Here is a 19,747-nt window from a genome sequence, read left to right as displayed (position 1 = left end):
TGGGCGCACAGCTGCACTACATTTCCCAGCCTCCCTTGCCGTCAAACAGGTAGCCGCTTGACTTCCGGCCACTAGGTTATGGACAGAAGAGATATACACCATTTCCAGGGCTGGCTTCCATGAACCTCCCACAAGAGCCTCTCTTTCCATGTTGTGTGGCTGAATAGAGAACCGTCTAAGGCCCAAGAGGAGCACGGGGCCACAAGATGGAGGGAGCTGAATCCTTAAGTGACTTCTTAGAGCAGAGACCCTGCAGATTCTTCAGTGCGTGAGAAATAAACTTACTGTGTTAAGCCACTGAGAACTTTGGCCTAATCTGTTACAGCAGCTAGCATTATTCTAACTAAAAGTGTAGGTTAAAAATAAATAAAAATAAAACCCATTAACTTCTTGTTAATTGGGGATTTGTTAAGGAGGAAAATTTTTTAAATAATATGAAATAAAGAGAACAGTGTGACAGATAGTTATCCCCTCATTTAGGAAATGGGAATAATTCCTTTTATCCTGTAGTAAGAGTAAATGAGATAATGAATGAAATCACTTAAGGATTTCAGGAAAATGGCAGACTAAGCTGACCCAGAAAGACCCCCTTGCACCTGCTACAAAGTTATGCAAAAAGGGGATAAAGTAGAACTTAAAAAGTTGTAATGCTGAACTTAGAATCATAGATATCACAGAAAACCTTGGAAATCAGAAATGAGTACAAAAAATCATAGCCAGATTGGTAACCAAAAGTTGGCACTGAGGCAAGCCTGAGGTTTCAGGGCTTATTTGAGAAATAAGCCCTAAGGGTAGGTAGGGACCACGAGTTTTGAAATGCCTAACCAGGGACCAGATATGTAGCCTGGGCCCTCATGAAATGAGGAACCAGGGATAAACTCCCTGAATAAATAATACTAATGCAGCAAGGGTAACCTGAGCGAGACTAGAAACAGAGCAAGTAAATATAAACATTAGGGAAAGCCAAATCCAGTAGTAGAAGGAAAGTTTGGGAGTGGGTGGGGTGGGGAGAAGAGGTAGCCTAGTTAATAAAAAGTATAAAATAAAATGGTATAAATGAGTTCAAGTATTAATTATAAATGGGCCTATCAAAAGAAACAAAAGAAATAGATTGGTTTTAAAATACACATATAGTTGTAAGCTGTTTGCAAAAGATGCTTTGAAAACTTGATACAAAGATAAAAGGTAAAGGAATGGAAGGTAAACCAGGCAAATGAACACTGAGCAGCTTATCTGCTACAGCAATAGTAACATCAGGAAAATAGTCTTTAGAGCAAAAAGTATTATTAGAAAGAGAAACTTTACTTAGTAATAAACAATTCACAAAAAGAATGAGCCTGAACCTAACCTATATGCCCCTGATAAAATAGCCTCAAAGTGTATAAAGCACAAATCGACAGAATCATGAAGTGAAATTGACAAACAGTGCCTGGCTTTTGGGAGATCATTATTTAGGAGCTGTGATGAAGATGAGATCCAGGAATGGGTTGGGTCTGGTACTTCTAGGCTCTGGGCTAAGTCCAGTACCTTGGCAGAGCAAAGGAGAACGTTAGGCTAGGCAGCCGTACCTGGACTCCTAGCCTCTCCCTAGGGCCCTCCCAAGGACTGGCCTCACTGAAATGCTGGGATGGGGGTTGATGGTCTTCGGAATGGCTGTGCTCAGGAGGAAGGGAGGACCCTGAGCTGGAAGCCAGATCCTTTCATCCTCTAGCAACAGGTTTACCTCCTCTTCTCCCTCTGGCCTCTCTGCTGGCCCCTCTGGCCCTCAAAACCCTGTGGGCCATTCCTATAGAAGCAGGCATATGCAGAGGCTGCTGGATAAAACCCAATAGGAAAAACAGGCAAATAATTCCCCCAAGTGCATTCTGGTAACTTGGGGATTTCTGGGACTTGAGCCTTCCCCTTCCCCCCACTTCATTCTTTGCATTGCTTCCCCTCATTCAGCCTCCTGCAGCCCCTGGCAACCAGGGCAGCCCCAGGATTTCCCCTTGCCCAGCAAACCTCTGTCCTCTTGTCACTCTGCTTGGTGGCTAGGAGCCTCACCTTGGGGAGAAGCCAAGGTCAGGGAGGCCAGGTGAGCATCAGAACTCGACTAAGACAGCTGAGCCCTGGGAAGTCACACAGACAGACTCTGGTGTTTCCCTTTCTGTTCCCTTCCTTCCATAAAGTCCTCTCCTCTATTCTCCAATTCAGCTTCTGGTTCTGAGCACCCACCGTGGCCCAGGCACTCTTCTCACTGCCGCTCGCCCATCTGCCCCTTTTCCTTTCAGGCCCAGGGACCCCCGTGGAATCCAATTGTCCTGGTGACTCAGGAGACGTCTCCCACATTTTCATTGACCAAAGTCACCATGAGCTCAAGATGAGTCTGTGCTATGGGGAAAGTCAGGGTGGTGTGTGTAGTGGTTTGAACTGTGTCCCCTCTTCCCCCAGATGATACGTCCAGGCCCTAAGCCTGTGAATGTGACCTTATTTGGAAATAGACTCTTTGCAAATGTAATTAAGTTAAGGATCTTGATAACGATATCCTGGATATAGGGTGGGCCCCAGATACAATGAATGGTGTCCTTATAAGAGGAAGGAGGGGGAGATTTGACAACAAAGGGACAAAGGCCATGTGAAGACAGAGGCAGAGATGGGAGTTAACGCTGTCACAAGTCAAAGAATACCAGGAGCCTGGGAGAGGTGAGGATGGCTTCTCCCCTAGAGCCTTCATAGAGTGTGGCCCGATGACACCTGATTTGGTATCCAGAACTGTGAGAGCATAAGTCTCTGTTGTTTTAGGTACCAAGCTTGTGATAATTTGTTATGGCCTCCCTGGGAAACTAACAGATGGCCAAGTTGAGTCTGGGAAAGAATCTGAGTATGGATGGGAAGTTGTTAAGCCATAAAGAAGCAAATAAGTTGCCCATAAGAGGGAGGAGTCCTAACAATATCAGAATCTGGATAACAACAAAGGTTTATTCCCCAGTAAGCACTGGCAGTGATGGAGAAGAAAGGGAGGGGCTTGGAAAGTACACAGGACCAGAGCTGACAGTCTTGGAAAGGCACCCCTTCTGGGGGTGAGGGAGGCACCGTGGAAGCCAGAGGTGGCGTGAAGGGAAGCACAGAAGGGGCTGGCAATTCGAGACTTACTAAAGCAAGTTTGGATCAGAGGAAGCCTGACCACAAAAAGGTGCCCAATAGTAAAGAATTTGTCTCTCCCTATAGCACCAGGAGGGGGAGCCCTTGAGAAAACCCAAACCCTCTCCCTGCCCCGCTCCTCGTCCACATCCTCCTGCTAATAGCCGTTTAGGTAAATTTAACATGCCCAAATATGAACATTAATAAAACTGCGGCACTCTTATGGGGATACAGTAAGAAAAGACCAATACTTTTTAGTAGATAGAACCAAAAAAAAAAAAAAAAGAAATAGCCACTACAGGCAAAAGAAAACTGTAATGCGGCATTCCAGCATGAATTAAAATTAGACAAGCCAGGGAATTCCTCGGCGGTTCAGTGGTTAAGCCTTTGCCGTCCAATGCAGGGGGTGTGGGTTTGATCCCTGGTCAGGGAGCTAAGATCCCCCATGTCTTGCGGCCAAAAAAACCAAAACATAGAAAAGAGGCAATATTGTAATAAATTCAATAAAGACTTTAAAAATGGTCCACATCAAAAAAAATCTTAAAAAAAAAATTAGACAAGCCAATGCAAGTGAAGTCACAAAGCAAGTGAAAAACTTTGAGCAGAGGTAGATGTGGAACAGGAACTGGCAGGACTCAGCAAAGAAACTGAATAAAAAGGAAAAATTATCTCATAAACCTAGATTCAAGATGCACAAGGGTGAAGATATCCAACTGAAAAGAAAGGAAAAAATGAAAGAAAATCAGAGAAAGTTATAGGTAAGGAAAAGAGGCAATGGAAATCGAGTCAAACTGAATATAGTCGAAGAAGAAAATTCAACTATATTGACCTGTATTGAAGAGGAATTGAAGGAAAACAGTGGAAAAAATTAATATTTAAAATGGTAATTCAGGGACTTTCCTGGTGGCACAGTGGTTAAGAATCCACCTGCCGGGCTTCCCTGGTGGCGCAGTGGTTGAGAATCTGCCTGTCAATGCAGGGGACACGGGTTCGAGCCCTGGTCTGGGAAGATCCCACATGCCGCGGAGCAACTGAGCCCGTGAGCCACAATTACTGAGCCTGTGCGTCTGGAGCCTGTGCTCCGCAACAAGAGAGGCCGCGACAGTGAGAGGCCCGCACACCGCGATGAAGAGTGGCCCCCGCTTGCCACAACTAGAGAAAGCCCTCTCACAGAAACGAAGACCCAACACAGGCATAAATAAATTAATTAATTAATTAAAAAAAAAAAAAAAGAATCCACCTGCCAATGCAGGGGACACAGGTTCGATCCCTGGTCCAGGAAGATCCCACATGCCATGGAGCACCTAAGCCCGAGAGCCACAACTACTGAGCCCCCGTGCCACAACTACCGAAGCCTGTGAGCCTAGAGCCCGTGCTCCGCAGCAAGAGAAGCCACCTCAGTGAGAAGCCCGTGCACCACAACGAAGAGTAGCCCCCGCTCGCTGCAACTAGAGAAAGCCCGCGCTCAGCAACAAAGACCCAACGCAGCCAAAAATAAATAATTAAATAAATCAAAATAAATAAAATGGTAATTCAGTAAAACTTTCCTCCCTCTGAAAGGAAAACTCCCTGAATATAAATACTGTAAAGACACACCATGTGCATGGTTGGGAAAACTGACTCAGAAGTGTTAACTCTAAGAAAGATCCTAGCAAAATTATTATGTCAAACTCTAAGTGCTGGTAAAAAAAGAAACCCTCTGGCCTCTAGGAAGAAAAAGACAAGATGACTTACACAATAAAGAAAAATTAAATGGCATCCAACTCTAACAGAAATGTATAAGACCAGAAAGTTGATAAAAGAAACCGAATAATTAAAAAACAAAAATGGTAAAATAAATCAGCTGTTATTATTTTTTGTAATTCAACAGAGTTTAAGAACTACTAGAAAACCTACTAGGAAAAGACCAACAAAATTTTAAAACTACTAGAGAGAATAGAGAAAGCACAAATACACAAAATAAAAAAGAAACAATTATCAAAATAGGAAAAAAAGTATAACTACCTTGCACAAGTCTCAGCAAATACATTTGAAAATCTAGGTGAAATAGTTAATTTTTTAGAAAAATGTAGTTGGTCCTAATAGAGATACATAAAGTCCAAACAGACCTATTTCCGTAGATGAACTAAAGAAAGGTACCCCAAAGCTATCCCCTCAAAGAAAACTCCAAGTCCAATTAAGTTCACAGAATTCTATTAACCTTTAAAGACTAGATATTTCCAATGTTCTTTAAACTTTTTCAGAACACAGGAAACAGAAGAAACCATCTAAATTATTTTGATGTAATGAGTATAACATTGTTATCAAAATCTGATAGATTACCACCTCCCCCCACCCCGGCCCTGTTCCACAAACACACACAAAGAAAATCATAGCCCAATCTCACTTAAAGATATCAATGAAGTAAACACAAGTAAATTATCTACAAACAGAATCTACCAGCACATTAAAAAAATACTATATGGTGACCAAATGGATTTTATTCCAGGAATGCAAGTGTATCCATCAAATATCAAAAATCTCAGAGGCTTAACACAAGGTTTATTTCCTATGTTGTGTGTTCAGTGAATGTCAGCGTGTGTGTAGGTTGGGGGGAATTGTTGTGCACAATCACTGCACACACCATCTTAGGATCCTGCCATCTCAACACAAAGCAAGAAAATAGAACTTCCAGAGTCAAGTATCAGCTCCGAAATGCTTCCACCCAGAAGTAACACATGTCACACCTACTCAACTTTCATTGACCAAGGCACATCATTTAGCCACGTGTAATTTCTCAGTATTCCATTTCATCTCTATCTAATTGTGCCTCTCTATATTATTTTTTTGGTAGTTGTTCCAAAGATTACAGTCTACATTCTTAATTTGTTACAGTCTGCCATGAATTAATGTGTAACACTTCACATACAATGTAAGAATGTTACCATGTATAACTCCTTTTGCCGCTTTGGGAATTTGCCTTCGGTATCATGTGTTTTACTATTACTTATGTTCTACTTATGTTTTACTGTTACTTATGTTCTTATTACTATTACTAATGTTTTACAATCATTTATATTACTTACTATTACTTATGTTCCAAATTACATTGTTAATATTGTTTTATTTAGTCAATAGTCTTGGAGAAATCTAAAAAGATGGTCTTTTACGTTTACCTCCTTGTCAGCTCTTCCTGGGACAGGAAAGTTGGGACAGGAGGAGGACATTTCCTTGGCCACTAATCTCAGCCTGCACATTCTTCTCAGGAATGCGGAACAGGATGGGGGAGGGGGCTTCGCCTCTGGCTGGTGCCTAGCTGTTCCAGAGGAAATGCAGTGGGATTCTCCTGACAGCCATTCCCCAACCTGAACAACAAGAATTGGGGGATGAATTCAGCTCCTTGGCACTCTCCAGCCTGCATAACGTTTTGATAAACATCTGACTGAGGGTGGGCTATATCTTATCATGCCAGACCTTTCCCAGCCGGGGCAACCATCTGGGGATTGCCTGGGAGTCGGGTTGATGGGCATTCCCCAGCCTGGACGGACTTCTGGAAACTCTTTACTTTTAATGGTGGAGGGAGGTAAAGCTCCTCTTTCCGTGCTGGATCATTCCCCAGCTTGGGACACTTCAGCAGTAATTTGGATTGGATTTCATCATTGTTTTATATCTGTAAGGCTTTATAGTCCAGCAGTATCCGTGCCCTGATCATTATTCATAGTAAAGGGCATTCCAAGAGTATGAACTAATCCTTTTGTTGATAGCGATCCTGTCAGCTTTTGTCATAGACAGTCCTTTAGCCATGGTGAGAAGGTTCGCCCAAATGCTAAGACAGGCGGGGTGCGGGGCAGGACGATCTTCCCCTTTTCTTGGCAGCTTTTCCCACATTCTGGATCTGACAGTAGAAATCTCTTACAAGATTATTGAGATACACTGGGAAATTTGGGGACCTACCAACTACACCCAGTTAATCCCAGCATCCCCTCTGTGTGTGCCAAGGCACGGGTTATGGGACAGATTCTTTGGTACCACCTAGCAGCTTTCTGGGGAGCATGAATGATGACATACATGCAAAATTTCCCAAAGGTTCTTTTCTGAATTGGGGCTGATTTTGGAGAAGGACCAAATTTTAAAGTGTTTCCAGAGAAATCTGGTTGGATGAAGAAAGTCAGAGCAGAGGTGTATCTTGGGAACCTGAAATAACTTGGTTTTAGCTCTTTGTGAATTCTGGAGGCAGAATCTTAAAACTTCTCACTGCCCTTTTCTTTCACATATTCTGAGTTTGAGTTTGCTCTTTTCACTTCCTGCTATTTAATGGGATTCCAGGGCTTGGCCTTGAGACTGGAGGTCCTCCTTATTGACAATTCCTAGTGAAGAGTATCTCAGATGAGAAAGATGTTCCCTCTTCCCCTGCCAGCTTGGAAAAGCAGTCTCCTGAGAGCCGTAGAAAACTGGCCCAAAGAACCTGTTCTGATAAAATATGGGCTCTCATCCTGTTCTGAATTTGGTTGCAAATGTTAAATGTAACAAAGGATTCTTTTAAGTCACTTGGGTTTTAGAGAAATGTAATCATGTACTGTTTTTAAAAAATCCTAAAAAAATTGATATCTATAAAATTTTTTAAATCTTAAAAAAAATTGGCAGCCTTGCTTAATTATATGTTGCCCTAGTAATAACATTTTATTTGACAGCTCTGTTTTTAAAAATGAAGGTACAGCTGTTTTTAAGTTGTCTGTATTGGCTAGAAGAGCTTTGCAATTTCCTTCTTTCTCCTATGACTATGATTTTAAATGAACAGTGCATGCTTTCTATAGTTGGCTCTGTAATCATGTATATGTTATACACAATTGTGAAACAAACCAATTTCAATCGAGATAAAAGCACAAGCCTTAAAAATCAGAAGCAAAGTAAAAAAAATGAAGTTAATTATTAGATATCAAGTTGGTAGCTTACTCACACAGAGAGGTCTTATTTTAAGTCTTTAATTAGGTGACTTTAATTAGGTGACTTTAAGTGACTTTTAGAAAAAAGAGAAAAAACCCAGTAGTTGAATGTACCTCTTTAGTGGGATATATTCTAAGAACAAAAAAGAACTGCAAAGAAATCTTACTGTTTTCAGTAATTATGTTGTTAGTAATAGCATTGGTATACTGTGAAGATATAAATATTTATGTATATATATGTAAGTAATTATGTGAATGTGTTTAGGAACCAAGATTTTCAGCATAAGTTACAAGGCATAAAAATATAAAATCAAAAAATTCAAGTCCTGTAATCCTAAATTTGAATCACGAATATCAGTAAGAGCACATGATGTATTTTCTCTCTAAAAGTATTAATTTCTTAGCTGAAATATGATCTAGAAATAATGAACGGCCCAGTATCAAGGAATATCCCTCATGTGGCTTCTCAAATACCATTTCTCATTAAAAGGAACCAGGGCTCCTTGGAGAAATGGCTGATTCCAGTTCTGGGGCAGGAAATATACAAGATGAGCCTGGAATATCTTGTTGCATCAGAAAGTGAGGAAATGATCAAAGACTCCTGAAGACTCCTGGGATCACGTCAAAAGAACTCAGTGGCTCCCACCCACTGGCCAAAAAATGGGACAACTTGAACATCAGGAAGAACAAAAATGAAGGGTTAGAACATCAAATATCGAAATCCATGAATTCATCATTGGTTACATTTGGAGGATGCAGCTCATCATTTGAAAACTGATAAAGAGAAAGAAGGGGAAGAAGCAGGCGTGGATCCTGCCTTTCCTGTACAAACTGGACCCCGTGGTAACCAAGTAGATGGTAAGGGAGTTTTTCATTATAGAGTTTTTCCAGCTAATGAATGAAGAAAGACTGATAGAATACCATTATTTTCTAACTCCTGATAATGGCAAGAGACAGAGATCAACGACAGCTGAAAACCATTTGGCAAAAAGCTGATGGGGATCTTTGTAATGGATGGATATTGTGTGCCTTCCGATGTGATACGATGTAGCATATTGAACATCATCCCTGAAGTATTCTTACAAAAAAAATGTTTAGTCTGAATCTGATCAAGCTTCAGACTTAACTGCCAGTTTATTGGAAATACTGGAGACAGAGAAACCTTGTATAAATTAGAGTCCCAACAGGATGCAGACGGTGCACTCAGGTTAGGAAAATGAGAAGTGGGTTTATTGCAAAGGTGAAGGCAGAACGTGAAGGATAGCGCAGGATCCTGGAATGAGGGACAGAGAAGCCTTTGCCAGTAGGAGGGAGGAATTACCAGAACCTGGAAGGGGAGGCAGTTGTGTGGAACAGCTGTCTTGAGAGGAACAGTTACCTTCAGTCAAGAAGCACAGCCAACCCAAGGTGGCCTTGCACAGAGGGAGTCGGGGAAATAAACACTCTGACCTCATTCTTCTCCCTCCCTCCCACTCCTACCAGGGCTCCCTATTGGCCAAAGCCAACTGAAACCAGAGGACAAGAAAGCCTGGATGATGAAGCCTACTGGGGCAGAGCAATGTGAAGAAGAGTGGAAGGTGGACCTGAATGGGGCAAGTGAGCAAAATCTGTCACAAACATGATAACACCATAGGGTTGCCATCAGCAAAATCCAGAATGCAGAGAACTCGCCAGGATAAACAACCTTCCTCTTCTTCTTCTTTTTTCTTCCATCAAATTACTTGCACAGAAGGGAGGAAAGGGACAAAGTGGGAGAACCTATAAATTAAACATTTTTCCCCTTAACAAATAAATTGCAAAGGGGATAAAAAGAAGGGGACCTGTGTATTAAAAGACATTTGAACCGTAACACAGATACAAAGTGTAGACCTGCAGACCCCAGTGCTAATAAATCAACTGGTAAAGAAGATCAACTCCTGGCAAAATCTGGGAAGGCTGAATAGTGTCTGGATAGTTGATTGTATGAAAGAATTATTGATAGGTTTTAATTTTTAGATATGACAGTGGTATGGAGAGAGAGAGAGAGTGAGCTTATGGAGGTACATACTGAAGTATCTGCAGATGAAATGGTATGTCTGGGATTTGCTCCAATATAATCAAGTGGGGTGGAGGGGAGTGGGAGGGAGGTGTAGATGAAACAAGAATAGCCATGTGGTTTTTATCATGAATAGGGGGGATAGGTACATAATGGTGCACTATATACTTCTCTCTCTACTTTTTGTATGTGCTTGAAGTTTTCCATTAAAAGAAACAAAAGTAACACTACTCTTGTCTAGCTTCTTTTGTTTGTCCTGTAGCGGTTTGTTGTAGACATCACTCAATATCACTGCATGTGGAGTTGCTTCTCTTCCATCCTTTAAAAACATATGTGCAAAAAAAAAATGTGTGTATATCTGCCACAAAGATGATAAAAAACACCAGGAGAATGCATCCAGGATATCCACATATACGTACACTTTTTACACAGATATTAGCACACTACATAACAGTATACCTTGGAGATTACCCTACATCAATACAAAAACAGCTGCCACATTCTTTTTCCTGTCTTGATTTTTATATTCTGTTTAATGAATAATGCATTCACAAGATTCTGAAAAACCACCCTCTAAGTCTCTGCTCTTCTATACTAAGAAATATGATATAATTGCAAACGTTTTCCCATAATGGGTGTTTGTTGTTTGACTTTGTGGAGGTGTTTTTCCACGCAGAATTTGTTATGGGCTCAAATCAAGCAATCTTTTAAAATTGCTTTTGGGTTTCATGTTATCCTTAGAAAAGCCTTGCTCACACTGAGAAAACGAAAAACAAAACAAAAACAAAGACAAAGCCCTACTTTTTCTTCCTATATACTTAGTTACTGTAAACATTTTTATGTAAATAATAAACTACATAATGGCATAAACATAAATGGACAATCTAACAAGTTGTAAAATGAACAGTTGTGCAGTCACAATGGTCAAGAAACAGAACACTGCTACTCGCCTTCCCCACCAGGACACTCCAGTATGATCTTTCTCGATCAAAATCTCCTTTCCCCTTGTAGGAAACCACTATACCAATTTCTATAGTATTCCTTTCCATGCCCTTTATAGTTTGACCACCCAATTATGCATCTCTAAACATTGTCTTTACTATGCATCCATGTTGCACATAGCCATGGTTCATTCATTCCCATTGCTGTATAGTATTTTGTTGTGTGCTTGTACCATGATTTATTTATCCGGTTGGAATTCATCTTTGTGCAGGTTTGTGGTAGGGCTCCAGTGGAATTTCTTTTCAGATGACTAGTCAATTGTACTAACAGTATTTATTGAGTAATCCATCTTTTCTCCACTGATTTAAATGCCATCTTTATTATTTATTAAATGACCTTATTTTTTCGGTCTACTTTCAGACTCACACATCTGTCCCATTCATCTCTCTGTCTATTCCTGAATTCATAATGAACTATTACTCTCACTTTGTAACACATTTTGAGATGTGGCAGAGTTTATCTTTTCAAATTTCTCTCTCTCTCTCCAGGACTTTTCTTGATTTTCCTGCATAATCTTTGGAGTCAGTTTGTTAAGTTCCAAAATAATCCTGTTGGAATACTTATTTGCATCCCATTAAAATTATAGATTGAAAGATGAAAGATGATATCTTTTCTTTATTGACTCTTCGAACCAAAAATGGGAATGTGCCTTTTTCCTTCATTCACATAATAGACTTCGAAAGTTGCATTCATATGTTTCCATTCTTTGTGAAGCAACCCATTCATTTAAACATTTGAATAGTATTCCATTATGTTTCATGCCATAATTTATTTAATGATTCCACTTTTGAAGGCATATTAATAAATGTTTCCAAGATGATTCTCTTACAAATAGTGCTGCAACAAACATCCCTGCATACACACATATTCAGGAAGGATACACTACCACAAGTGAAACTGCCAGACCAAAGGAGATTTTAAATGTCGACAAATATTGTCAAATCACTGTCCAAAAACAATATCAATTTATAATCTCCCTAAAGGTATCCACCCATTTTTTCACACTTTGACCAATCCTACATATTTACAATTTTAAGTGCTCTTTCTAATAATCAGTAAATTATATCACACTGTGGCTTTAGTGAATACTTCTTTGATTTCTGGTCATTTATATTTCTTTTGAACATTCCCCATTCACATCCTTTGCCTGGTTTGATAATGGGATATACATCTTCTTCACATGGATTTTGTATATGTTCTTTATTTTGTGTACTTTCCTTTTATTAAATTATGAAACATTTAAGTTTCTTTTAATGTCTCACATTACAGTTTTCTAATTTTCCCCATAAAGATATCATGCAGGTTTATTCCTAGACACCTTGTAAGCTTTTATTGTTATTGTAAATGGCATCTTTTGTAAAAGGACATTTTCTAATTGTTTGTTACTGGTATATAAGAACATAATTGATTTTTATCATTGGTGTTTGTTTATTGATGTTGTATCTAACAACCTTGAAGAACTCTTATTAGTTCTAATGACCTGAATGGAGAATCTATTGGATTTTTTAAAAATATTTTTTTCAAATTTATTTTAGCTGTGCCAGGTCTTAGTTGCATCACATGGGATCTTCACTGTGGCATGTTAAGTTGCAGCTTGTGGGATCTTTTTAGTTGTGGCATGCAGACTTCTTAGTTGTGGCATGTGGACTCAGTTGCGGCATGTGGACTTCTTAGTTGCGGCATGCGGACTTCTTAGTTGCGGCATGCAGACTCTTAGTTGTGACATGCATGTGGGATCTAGTTCCCCAACCAGGGATTGAACCCAGGCTCCCTGAATTGGGAGCGCAGAGTCTTACACACTGGAACACCAGAGAAGCCCCACTACTGGATTTTTTTTTTTTAATTCACTTATTCTTTTTGGCTGTGTTGGGTCTTTGTTGCTGTGCGTGGGCTTCTCATTGCGGTGGCTTCTCTTGTTTCAGAGCACAGGCTCTAGGCACGCAGGCTTCAGTAGTTGTGGCGCATGGGCTCAGTAGTTGTGCTCACTGGCTCTAGAGCGCAGGCTCAGTAGTTGCTCACAGGCTTAGTTGCTCCGCGGCATGTGGGATCTTCCTGGACCAGAGCTCGAACCCGTGTCCTCTGCATCGGCAGGCGGATTCCCAACCACTGCGCCACCAGGGAAGCTCTGGATTTTTTAATGTATAAAATCACAGACATGTGTAGTGTCATGTGGTCAACAAGTAATTAAGCAAGTCTTGTGACGCAGGAAATGGGGAGAGGGAGACAGAAGTGCAGACACTGGAAGAAAGTGGAAGACGTTGGAAGGAAAAGAGAGAGACAGAGAGAGAGTCAGAGGAGAGAGAGGCAGGAGCTGGGCAGGGGGCAAGGACTTTGGGCATGTGAAGTAAGTGGATAGGGCAGAAAAGAGGGTTTAAGTAAGTTTCTGGGAATTTTGTATTTCCCTTCATGGTGTTTGAAAAAAAGTCGAGTTGTAACATTTGGGGGTGGAGTGGGCTGGACCGTGCTTGCATGATGACAGCAGTGTTTTGAGGCTGGACCTCATGGATCTGGCTTATACCTGCTACAAACATGCACAGACCAACCATAAGACTGGCTCTAGAGCAAAAGAACAAGAGAAAAAAGAAAACATGCAAAATACTATATTGATATAATAGAGCAGAGAACTGGACTGCAGAGAAGCAACATCATGGCCATTCCAACAAAAAGAGAAAAACCAGGAAATTAAAGAATAGTTTACGATCATGAAAAACATAGAAAAGAATTTGGTGATAAAATTATAAAATACATTAAAATAAAGTTAAAATCTATAACGTCCTTGATATACAGTACAGGATTAGAGCAAGAATGTAAAATAATAATAATAATTATTTTATAATAATTAATAAATAACATTATTTAATAATGACAATATTATTGTTGTTGTAGTTGTTATTATTATAGCTTTCTAGACAGATCTGGGTTGAAATTCTGGAGCTTCCACTCACAAGCTGTATGAATTTGGGCAAAGGAAGGCAATCCGTGAGATTGGGAGGCCAGTGAAGAAGACAAATCTGTGATAAAAACACAGGCTTGTAAAAACAAGACAAAGCATGCACACTGGCTTAAGACCATGGGACATCTAGGCCTCAGCTGGGATTCCTGGACCAGGAGGCGTGGCCACGGTGGGCTTGGTCGCTCATCCTCAATCTACCCCAGTTTTGTCCACAAGGTGGCAGTGTTCCAAGAGAGCCAGGCTCAGTACACAGCACTTTTCAAGCTCCTGCTTTCATCACATTTGCTGATGTCCCACTGACCACAGCGAGTCACACAGACAAACCCCAAGTCAACGTGGGAGGGAGCTACACAAAAGTGTGGATATCGGGAGGTGTGGTTCCTTGGGAACCATTAGCGTGATGGCGTTACCATGTAATGTAAATACACTGTAACGTGCAAGGCATGCTTGGCCCTCAGCCTGTTCATAAGCTCAGGTCAGACCTTCCCTGGAGCAGCCCAGGCATAAGCAGGTGAGACCAGCAGATGGGACCAGAGCTGGTGCGATGTGAATTATTGCAGGGGACTGATGCTTTGATGAGAGGGTTGAACCAGGGGTGGGAGCGGCACAGAGGAGGTAATCAAAGGCCCAATAAGGAAAGAGGTGACAAACACAGGCTCTGGAGCAGGCAGAACTGGGTTTGACTCTTGACTCTGCCACTTACTTGTTCTGTGGCACTGGGCTAATAACTTCCTCACTCCGGCCATTGGTTTCTTCATCTGTAAAACCAACCTCACAGATGGTTGCAAGAATTAAATAAGATCAGTAGAACTTAGCCTGGCACAAAGAAGCAGTCCATAAATGGCAGTGGTTGTGACCAGTGTGACAAGGCTGGTGGTAACGATAATGGTGGTCAACTGGGGACAGGGTCAGGGATGCTCTGGATGGGTGAATAAGAGTGCCCATTAGAGAATGGCAGGTAAGGGTGTCCCAGGCAAAGAACACAGTGTATTCAAAGGCATAGGGGTAGGATGAGTACAATGTGATTAACAAACTCTGATGCCATTGGAGTGCATGGGGCAACTGAAGGAGGGGTGTCAGGGCACACTGCGTTTCCCCAAGACACCCGTAGTAACATCTCCGACCCCACATAATCTTCTGGCAGTGTGACTGTTATGGGCTGAACTGTGTCCCCCAAATTCATATGCTGAAGTCCTAACCCCAGTACCTCAGTGACTGCATTGAAGATAGGGTTTTAAAGAGGTGATTAAGTTAAAATGAGGCCATTGAGGATTAGAGCCCTAAACCCATCTGACTGTTGTGCTTATAAGAGGAGGAAATTTGGACAGACAGAGACACAGGGTGTGTGAGCACAAGGGAGAGACCACGTGAGGACACAGCAAGAGGGCAGTCGTCTGCAAGCCAAGGAGAGAGGCCTCAGGAGAAAGCAAACCTGCCGGCAACTTTTCTTGGACTTTTAGTCTCCAGAACTGTGAGAAATAAATTTCTATTGTTTAAGCGGTATTTTGTAATGGCAGCCTTAGCAAACTAATACAGTGACCTTGACATTCCTCCCATCCAGTGGAGGTCTATGTCCTCACCCCTTGAAGCTGGGTGGAGACATTCATGCTTGAACCCAGCTGTCATGCTGTGAGGAAGCCCAAGCTAGCCCACACAGAGGGACCGCATCGAGAGAGCCTATGTAGGGGCTCCTGCTGACCATCTAGCGGAGGTCCTAGCTCACAGCCAGCACCAATCGTGAGACATGTGAGTGAAGATGCCTCCAGATGATTCCAGCTCCCAACTGTTGAGTTCTTCCAGCTGATGCCCCAGACACGTGGAACAGAGACAGGCTGTCCCTGCCATGCCCTTTCCAAATTTGGAATTTGGCACAGAATTCATGAGTATGATAAAATGGTTGTTTACCCCCCTAAATTTTGGGATAGTGTGTAACACAGCAACAGCAATTCCCAAACACTCTTCCAGAGCAGCTACCACCAGCCCGGCTTTCTCATATAAAAGCAAAAAGCACCATTCTCCATCCAGTACAAGCCAACCCACCGCCCCAGCCCCGCCACCAACTGTGCTAGAGAGCTATTGCTGCCACCTGGTGGCCAATAGAAAACATGCACTGTTTTCTCTTTTAAAGAGAAACATTTTCCTTCCTTCATTCATTCTACAAACATTTCACAATTCCTGCTGGCGGTGGGTCAAGTGTAGTTTTTAAAAAGAGCGTAATCTAACATTACTGTTTTTTGTATGCTTTCATCTTTGGTCATGAGATTTCATTTATAACTCCACAATTCCTTATATTCTCTTCCAAAATCCAAAATTCTCTGAAAACTGAAAGGTTTTTCATCGGTTTACAAAAGCTCACTGAGTAACTAAACCTAATCTGAACGGACATAAGGCTATTTATATTCTTTCATTAACATTTCACAGCAGAAATATTAATGTTTGGTTATGGGGTGCTGACCCGGGGATGGTATATAGTAGACCGCATTAGTTCTCAAAGTGTGGTCCCCAGGCCAGCAGCAGCATCACCTGGGAACTTGTAAAACACAGGAATTCTCAGGCTCCACCCCGGACCTATGGAATCAAAACTTCTGGGATGGGGCTTCCCTGGTGGCGCAGTGGTTGAGAATCTGCCTGCTAATGCAGGGGACACGGGTTCGCGTCCTGGTCTGGGAAGATCCCACATGCCGCGGAGCAACTAGGCCCGTGAGCCACAACTACTGAGCCTGCGCGTCTGGAGCCTGTGCTCCGCAACAAGAGAGGCCGGGACAGTGAGAGGCCCGCGCACCGCCACAGCTAGAGAAAGTCCTAGCACAGAAACGAAGACCCAACATAGCAATCAATCAATCAATCAATCAATCAATCAATCTAAAAAAAAAAAAAAAAAACAAAAAAAAAAACTTCTGGGATGGGCCCCGGACTTCTGTGCTTCACCGAACTCTCCTGGTGATTCTGATTCATGTTCAAGTATGTGAATCACTGATATAAAGTACATATAACACATTACATTTATAAAACCCCAAAGTTCTGAATTCCAAAGCACATTTGGCTCCCTTGGTTTCAGATGAGAGATTTCTTGTGGACCTGTATTTTGAAATTTCAAGTCATATTAAAGGAAGCCATGAGAATTTTATGTTTAAAAAAGAGGGGGAAAAAGAAAGAAAGAGGGAAGATGTTCTTTGAAGGAATGGACAAAGGGTGTGATTAATAATAATCCAAGCTAACTTTTGCTGAGTGTTTATAACCTACCAGGCACTGTGCCAGAAGCCTACCCTCACCAACCCCACACGATGACCTTAGGAGGTAGGTATTTTTTTATCATGCCCACTTTATGAATGCAAAAACTGAGACAAGGGGAGTGAGCAATTACCAAAGCTTGGAGGGGGCCACCACCGGGAGCCATGGTCTTCAGTAGAGGGACACAGCCAACTCAGATGGTCTCGTTTCTTCTGCCCACTGATCTCCTGCTGGTGCCTCCCTTTGGCCAAACCCTGAAAGAAGCCAGAATACAAGGGGATCCCTACAGCTTAACCCCCAGTGATGCAGAGCAGAGTGAAGGATGGAGAATGGATCTGCAGCGGCCATTCTACCGCCTGTGTAAGTTTCATAATTGGATGCTATTTTGTTTTGAAAATATAAAAGTATCACACTGAAAGTATCCATTTGCAACTTGCTTTTTTTTTTCCCACTCACATTTTGTTTTCCAGATTTGTCTATGTTGATACAGGTAGCTTTATTTCAGTTCATTTTCTCTGTTGTTTAGAATTCCATCATATTAAAATACCCCTTAATTCATTGGTGTCCACTTCCTTATCGGCAGGCATTTAGAACGTTGCCAGTCATTTGCGATTTCAGACAAAGCTGCCAAGAAATACCTGTTCTTACACAGGTGGGAGGCTTTCTCCAGGCCAAGTACCCTAAAAGTGGAGTTGCTGGGCCAAACTTCCTAAATAATGCTAAGTTCCTCTCCAAGGCAGTGGTACCAGTGTTTGGTCTCCTAACCCCAGAGGTTCCTGTTTCATAGTCCTAACTTGTCCCAGTATGGAAAGATCTTTTTTGTGGCCATTTCTGACAGCTGTCAGCTTTTCTCTCCTGGATGTTGTCTTTGCATTTCCATAATCGTTCTAAAGTTGAGCATCTCTTCAACCAATCTGTCATTTGGGGATAAACATCTTGCCTTCTTCCTCAGGTTTTGTGTCTTTATCTTCCAAGCCTAGATTTCTAGAATTCCAAAAGACCTTTCCTCTCTTGTCGGAGGCAGCAACATGTGAAAAGCGCATTGGCTTTCCAGTGACTACCTGGGTTGTGAATATTACAGACTCTCTTTGCAATTCAGTACTGAGGAACCACTTTTTTCCCTTTGGGTGGTGTCTGTCCTTCCCCAGAGGCAAAGAGTAACAAAACAACAATTGAGGGAAGACAAACTAAACCTGAGTTTATAATTTACAAAATATTATCTAGCTGCATTTTCAGGCGCTGTTTACTGAAGCCCTAGTGTAAGCCAGAACCCGTAATATGTTTTCCCTCAACAGCCTTGTAAAAGGTCACGTCATTCATTCAACAAGTCCTTCCTGTGCTCCTCCCGTGTGCCAAGCTTTGTTAGGCCCCGGAAATTCAGCGGTAAACAAAACAGACATGGCTCCTGATCAGAGATGCTCACCATCTATGTATGAGCTTGTTAGGGCTGCCATGACGGAAGACCACACCCTGGGGGGCTTCAACAACAGAAACTTATTTTCTCATGATTCTGCAGGTTAGAAGTCTGAGATCAAGGTATCAGCAGGGTTGATTTTTTCTAAGGCCTTTTTTCTTGGCTTGTAGATGACCGTCTTCTTCCACTGTCTTCACGTGGTCTTTTCTCTGTGTCTAGTATCTTTTTTTTTTTTTTTTTTTGGCCTCACCACATGGCTTGAGGGATCTCAGTTCCCCCGACCAGGGATTGAACCCAGGTGCCGGCAGTGAAAGCCCTGAATCCTAACCACTAGGCCACCAGGGAACTCCCAAGTCTCCTCTTCTTATAAGGACACCAGTCATACTGGGTGAGAGCCCAACTCGAGGACTTTATTTCCCTTTCATCACCTCTTTAAAGGCCCCATCTCCAAATACGGTCACATGCTGAGGTACAGGGGGTTAGGACTGCAACATATGGATTGCATATGGGGTGGGGACACAATTCAGCCTATAACACTGTCAGATGGGAGAAGCAGACAGGAATCCAACAGTCACAACCACGTGAACAATTACAGCTGTGGCTTCTGGGACCGTGAGAACCAAAACCAGGGGGTTTGACTGAGGGGCTTCTAGGAAGCCTCCTCTGAGGAAGTGACATTTGGGCTGAGATCTGAAAAAAGGGTGGAGGTTAAGCAGAGAACGAGGGGACAGCAGGCCAGGCAGAGGGAACAGAATGTGCCAAGAGATGGTAGCACCCGGTGGGGCATTGGAGGAACTGAAAGGCGGCTAGAAGAGGAGGTTGCTGGGGGCACCTCTTGGGATGGTGAATCCTTGGGCCAGATAAAAATCCGCCCCCCAACCCCGACACCCAGCCCGCCTTAAAAAATACAGATCCCAGGCCTCACACTGGATCTATTGATACTAAACCAGAATCTCCAAGGGGAGGGGCTCAGGAACCTGCATTCCTTCCCATATCCTGAATTTTTTTATTTTGAAAAGATACCCCACTTGCAGAGAAATTGAAAGAAAAGCACAAGGAACCCTTGAATA

At 42.1% G+C, this 19,747-nt stretch overlaps 1 long non-coding RNA gene across 1 annotated transcript in view; it reads right to left on the bottom strand.

Moving 5' to 3' along the window:
• The window catches only part of LOC309645411, a 377,709-nt gene that overhangs the window by 152,868 nt on the left and 205,094 nt on the right, over nucleotides 1-19,747 (bottom strand). The window lies entirely within an intron of this gene.

This window comes from Balaenoptera physalus, assembly GCF_965194825.1.
Source record: "Balaenoptera physalus genome assembly, chromosome: 16".
In the NCBI taxonomy this organism is placed as follows: Eukaryota; Metazoa; Chordata; class Mammalia; order Artiodactyla; family Balaenopteridae; genus Balaenoptera; species Balaenoptera physalus.
This window is presented reverse-complemented; position numbering and strand designations above follow the sequence as displayed.